The 6217-nt window shown below is 41.5% G+C and overlaps 2 non-coding genes across 2 annotated transcripts; both read left to right on the forward strand.

The window, feature by feature from the left end:
- The first annotated feature begins 3131 nt into the window (after nucleotides 1-3131).
- trnav-aac (transfer RNA valine (anticodon AAC)) lies at nucleotides 3132-3204 on the forward strand. The gene has a single exon. It is a non-coding gene; the product is annotated as a tRNA-Val (tRNA).
- Nucleotides 3205-3552: 348 nt separating this feature from the next.
- trnav-cac (transfer RNA valine (anticodon CAC)) lies at nucleotides 3553-3625 on the forward strand. The gene has a single exon. It is a non-coding gene; the product is annotated as a tRNA-Val (tRNA).
- Nucleotides 3626-6217: the final 2592 nt, after the last annotated feature.

Here is a 6217-nt window from a genome sequence, read left to right on the forward strand (position 1 = left end):
CCCTTTTGAGTGACTCACACACTGGAATAGAAAGAAATCTTCAACTCATTCAATCATATTGTGACAACACTGATCTTGTAATTAATGTTGCAAAGACCAAAAGTTTTGATTTTACTTATAAAAGGAAAATCCTTTTATACAATCATGGAAGAAAGTGTAACTTAGAAGTAACATAATTGAGTACAACCCCCAGGAGAAACAGGTGGATAAGTAGGGTTCTACATTGATACATGGGCTGGCATTGTGGATGGAGGTTGAGTAAAGACACTCAAGAACTGGGTTTCTAATCTGGAAGCTGCTGCTCTCAAATCATAGATAGAAGATCAAACTCCAAAGAATGTATATCATCATCAGGTTGCACTATCATTTCATTCTTGATGAACCAACCCAGAATACATTGTGTAAACTGGATATGGTAATCCATAACGTAACTAAACAGTTTTTACATTTCCCACTATAGACTACCAATGGTCTTCTTTATGTCAGATCTAGAGATGGGGGGGTTGGGGGATGCCGAAATTAGATGTGCAAATTCTGGCTGCAATCATCTGAAAATGGGAATCACTAGAGGCATCCAGAGATATAGTGATCCAGGCTTCATTCCAGTATTGTGGAAAAGATAATTTGAATAGAAAGAAAGAATTGGACAAATTTAAGATCTTGTGGGAAATTGTGTCCTTCTTAGAAAAAAGGAAGTATAATTCCAAACCTGAAATCGATGAAGGAGGAGAAAGTGAGGACTGAGATGCTGGAGGTCAGAGTAGAGAGTGTGGTGCTGTAAAAGTACAGCAGGACAGGCAGCATCTGAGGAACAGGAGAATCAACGTTTTGGCAATTAGCCCTTTGGAGAACTTCTTCAAAATAGGCATCCTTGGATCGAACCTCACAGTAAGGTTAAAATCAACTAGGAGAAAGTGAGGACTGAAGGGTTTATGCCTGAAACTTCAATTCTCCCACTCCTCGGATGCAACCTAACCTGCTGTGCTTTTCCAGCACCACACTCTCGACTCTGAAATAAATGAACCCAGGATTCAATCTGGCACCAAGCATACAGCTACACAACCAAGGGCTTTTTCCCGAAACGTCAATTTTGCTGCTCCTTAGATGCTGCCTGAACTGCTGTGCTCTGCCAGCACCACTAATCCAGAACTTACAACTTGAATCCACAACCTGAGCTACAAATCTTCTCTAACATCCCAAATGATAGTGCCCTTTTGAGTGACTCGCACATTGGAATAGAAAGAAATCTTAAACTCGTCCAATCATATTGTGACAACGCTGGTCTTGTACTTAATGTCGCAAAGACGAAAAGTTTTGATTTTACTTATAAAAGGAAAACCTTTTTATATAATAATGGAGAGTGAGAGATAACAAAATGGATAAACCTTGAAAGCCAGGGATCTGGGACCATATTATAAAAATGATCTAATCTCAAATTCCTAGATTAAAATTTCAAACCTTCAATATTAATTAATAACCTGCTATTGTGTTATAGTTTATGTCCAGGATGAACTACCCTATCCAGGGGTGGACTTTACATGCACAAAGTGTGTCACAGATGTGAGATCCTGTGATAGACACTATTCCACATTTCTGGTAATTATCCATTTGTGAAGAATGCTCAGATAAAAAATACACAATAAGGTTGTGCCCAAATTATAAGATTACAGCAGCAAATATGGCTGACAATATTCATCAAGCTATGGGTGAGGAATAAGGAAGGATAGTTTGGAAACCAAGTCTAATTTTCAAAAGGGAACAAGCAATCGCAGTGGTCATCACAGTTCAATGTGAAGATGACAAAGTGCTAAAAATTGCCTGGATAGAGAAAGGATATAAATACAAACATCTTGCAAAATAAATTGTGGAACTGAGTAAAGGATCTGACCCATGAGAGCACATGGCAAATGTTTTTTGAGTTAAACAACACCCTCATGTGATTCCTTGGAATACAGTGAAATAAGTCTTTCACACAAGATGTATCAAGACATATCATGTCCTTGGCGCTCGAGCTCTTACAAATTTTAATCACTGGTAACATAGATGGTCTTGTCTAACGTTTGGTCGTGAATGTCAAACACCTCCCCAATCGTACTTGGGTGTCATGTTTCGTTTGAGGGCTTATTGATTGTGGCATTTGTACAGTGGATCTTAACTGGCGATGGGTATTGTTTTAAAAAAGTTTAATTGTTTGTTGTTATTGTTTAATAGAAATATGTGTATGTAATGGTGGTAGGTATCTAACCAGAACGGCTCTCAGTTCTATAGCTCGAGTGTGGCGAACATCCCTGTGGGTGAATTTTGAACTTTTAGCCCTTCTCCGAACGACATTCAGTTAGGTCCTCAATAAATATCAGCGGTTCACTAGCAGAGATTTACAAAACGTTAATACAGTCCTCGGCAAAAACACTCCTGTGGGTGTTCCAAACAAGTCGGGCAAAGTGGAGAACTCTTTCAGTGGGGCCAACGCAGGTGCAACGGGCAAAATGACAGTTTCTACCTTGTAAAATACATTGACTTTATTGATAAACAACAACTTAAATAAACTGATACAATTGACGATTTAATGTTTTTACCAATGGATCGCCACCAACCTAGCTTGACGAGGCGACGGTAAAACTGACAAGGTTTCTGAGTAATTTCCAGACTTCCTTGTCCGACACTGCACCCCCGATTCGGCTCCTGTTGATAAATAATTCTTTGCTGACATGTAGAGCGCTGGCTCTGCTCTGTTATCCCATTCCTGCTCCTGACTCTGAGCGAAGGGAGCTGCTGGGCTCAGTGAGGGGAGAAGGGGAAGGAAAGCTCAGACACAGTCGGGGCAGGATATATGCACCTGAATAATTCTGTGTGACATCATTTATAGAAACGAACAAATATGATTGTTAGAGAAAATGGAAGGGCTGCTATGCATCCCCCAAAAGCAAAAAACTGACGTGTCAAGTGCAAAGATTTGTGAGCCCGGGAATTGGAGAAGGGAAATAAGACAACACTGTGACCGTTGAGCGCGGTCAGCGGCGGCCGTTTGAAAGAAGCGCGAGTCTCGAGCTATGTGATCATAATGACGAACAGTGGAACTATCAGATATGGATCGACTTGAAGTAAACATCACAGACATCCTACATCATGTGGTTTCCGTAGTGTAGTGGTTATCACGTTCGCCTAACACGCGAAAGGTCCCCGGTTCGAAACCGGGCGGAAACATTTTCCTTTTCGCGGGAGGGTGTCAGTAAAGAAAATTCTTTTAATTCAATATTTTGCAATGATTTCAAATAAATTCAATGACCGAGGGCAAGTGAGTAAAGATAGAATAACTGATGGTCTGAAATTGTTCGCTGAAAAACCCACACAGTCCTTTTCACTTAAATTGCGAAACTGCGGTCGTTATTCGGTCTTAGATAAAAATATTGACACTTTACATATAAGGGTTGACAGCGCTCAAATTAGCTCATCAATAAATTGAAACCAACAAGAAAAACAAATCAACAATAAACAAAAACCAAATTTACGAAACTTAACAAAGTGGCTGTCAGCGACGATTAGTCCACCACAGTTTCCGTAGTGTAGTGGTTATCACGTTCGCCTCACACGCGAAAGGTCCCCGGTTCGAAACCGGGCGGAAACATTTTGTTCACGATGTCACTTAATTCTAATGGTTCTTAAATATTCTGTTAAAAAAAATCACACGACACCAGGCTAGTCCAACAGGTTTGTTTGGAAGTACAAGCTTTCGGAGCACTGCTCCTTCATCAGATAGTTTGAAAAATATTCTTTAAACATTGTGCATTATCCCTTTGCAGCAGAGAGGAAGAGGGCTGTCTTAAAATTACTTATTACTCATAGCACGCAAGATGCTGATAACAAGTTCTGCTAGAAGTCGTGACACCATGGATAGTTTTTTTTGCAAGATTCCATCTTGAGCATGATGGAGATGGAAGAGTGTCATTTTTCCTTTCTGTTTATCCTGTCAGTGCCCCACATAATTTTATAGATCTCAATCACGTTCCACCTCAGTTTCCTGTGCTCCAAGGAACACAATCTTGTCTATCCAATCTCTCTTTCTTAATTAAAATCCTCCATCCAAATTACATCCTGATAAATCTGCACCCAATTTGGTGACATCACATCCCCCCATAACACATAACAGAACTGCATACACTATCTACGACCTATCCAAAGTTTTATACAGTTCGATCATAATTTCCCTGTTCTTAAAATCAATGCCTCAGCTCATAAAGGCCAGTAAACCTTCTTAATCACTTTGTCTACTTTTCTGCTATCTTGAGGGATCAGTGGACATGCATACTAAGGTCTCTGATTCTGCAGTACTTCCCAGGATCTGACTGTTCATGTATTCCCTTGCCTTTCTGTCCTGCCCAAATGCATCACTTCTCATTAATTCAGATTGAATTCCATTGCCAATGATCAGCCTGACAATCTTAGGCTATCCTCCTCACTATTTACCACGCAAAAAATTCTCATATCATTTGCAAATTTACTGATCAATCCTCTTACATTCTTGACTAATTTATTTATATCTAACACAAAACAACAAAGGCCCCAACATTGGTCCCTCTGAGCTCAACTGGACAGTCTTCCGGTCATGAAACACCCCTCTACCATCACTCTCTGCTTCCTGCCACATTGCCAATTCCAAATTCATTTAGCCAAATTTTCTTGAATCCCATGGGTTCTTATTGTTGTGGTTCTGTTCGCCGAGCTGGGAGTTTTTGTTGCAAACATTTCGTCCCCTTTCTAGGTGACATCCTCAGTGCTTGGGAGCCTCCTGTGAAGCACTTCTGTGCTGATTCCTCCGGCATTTATAGTGGTTTGAATCTGCCGCTTCCGGTTGTCAGTTGCTGTCCGCTGCAGTGGCCGGTATATAGGGTCTAGGTCGATGTGTCTGTTGATAGAATTTGTGGATGAGTGCCATGCCTCTAGGAATTCCCTGGCTGTTCTCTGTTTGGCTTGCTTGATGAAATTGCGCGGATATCCGTTTTTGGTGAATACCTTGTATAGGTGTCCTTCCTCCTCTTTTTGTAGTTCTGGTGTGCTGGAGTGTGTTGTGGCCCTTTTGAATAATGTCCTGATACAACTTCGTTTGTGTGCGTTGGGGTGGTTGCTTTCATAGTTCAGGACTTTGTTTGTGTGTGTGGCTTTTCTTATACCTTCATGGTGAATTCATCAACAGATGCCTAAGGGAAAGACAACAAAATGAGGACATGCCACAACCCAAAGGACTAGCCACACTACCATACATCAGGAGCGTTTCTGAACTGACAGCCAGACTGCTGCGACCACTAGGACTCATAACAGCACACAAACCAACAGCCACTCTCAGACAACAACTCACCAGGACAAAGGACCCGATACCCAGCATGAGCAAAACCAACGTAGTGTACAAAATCCCATGCAAGGACTGCACAAAACACTACATAGGACAAACAGGAAGACAGCTAACAACCCGCATCCACGAACACCAACTAGCCACAAAACGACACGACCAGCTATCCTTAGTAGCCATACACTCAGATGACAAACAACATGAATTCGATTGGGACAACACCACTATTATAGGGCAAGGCAAACAGAGAACAGCCAGGGAATTCCTAGAGGCATGGCACTCATCCACAAATTCTATCAACAGACACATCGACCTAGACCCAATATACCGGCCACTGCAGCGGACAGCAACTGACAACCGGAAGCGGCAGATTCAAACCACTATAAATGCCGGAGGAATCAGCACAGAAGCGCTTCACAGGAAGCTCCCAAGCACTGAGGATGTCACCTAGAAAGGGGACGAAACGTTTGCAACAAAAACTCCCAGCTCGGCGAACAGAACCACAACAATGAGCACCCGAGCTACAAATCTTCTCACAAACTTTGAACATGGGTTCTTATTTTTGCCATCAGTCTCCCATGCAGGGCCTTATCAAAAGCCTTGTTGAAATCCAAATAAACTACATCAAATGTATTGTCTTCATCCATGCACCTGAATGCCTCTTCAAAAAATTCAATCAAGTTGGTCAGACAGGGCCTCCCCTTAATAGTCCTGATGAAGGGTTAAGCCTGAAATGTCGACTCTCTTGCTCTTCAGATGCTGCCTGACCTGTTTTTTTACAATGCCACATTTTATCGACTCCCCTAACAAAACCATCCTGATTGCTCTTATTAATCCTAACCTCTTCAAATGCAAAACAATTCAGTCCTTAAG

The sequence above is a fragment of the Hemiscyllium ocellatum genome, chromosome 16 (genome assembly GCF_020745735.1).
Source record: "Hemiscyllium ocellatum isolate sHemOce1 chromosome 16, sHemOce1.pat.X.cur, whole genome shotgun sequence".
Taxonomy (NCBI): domain Eukaryota; kingdom Metazoa; phylum Chordata; class Chondrichthyes; order Orectolobiformes; family Hemiscylliidae; genus Hemiscyllium; species Hemiscyllium ocellatum.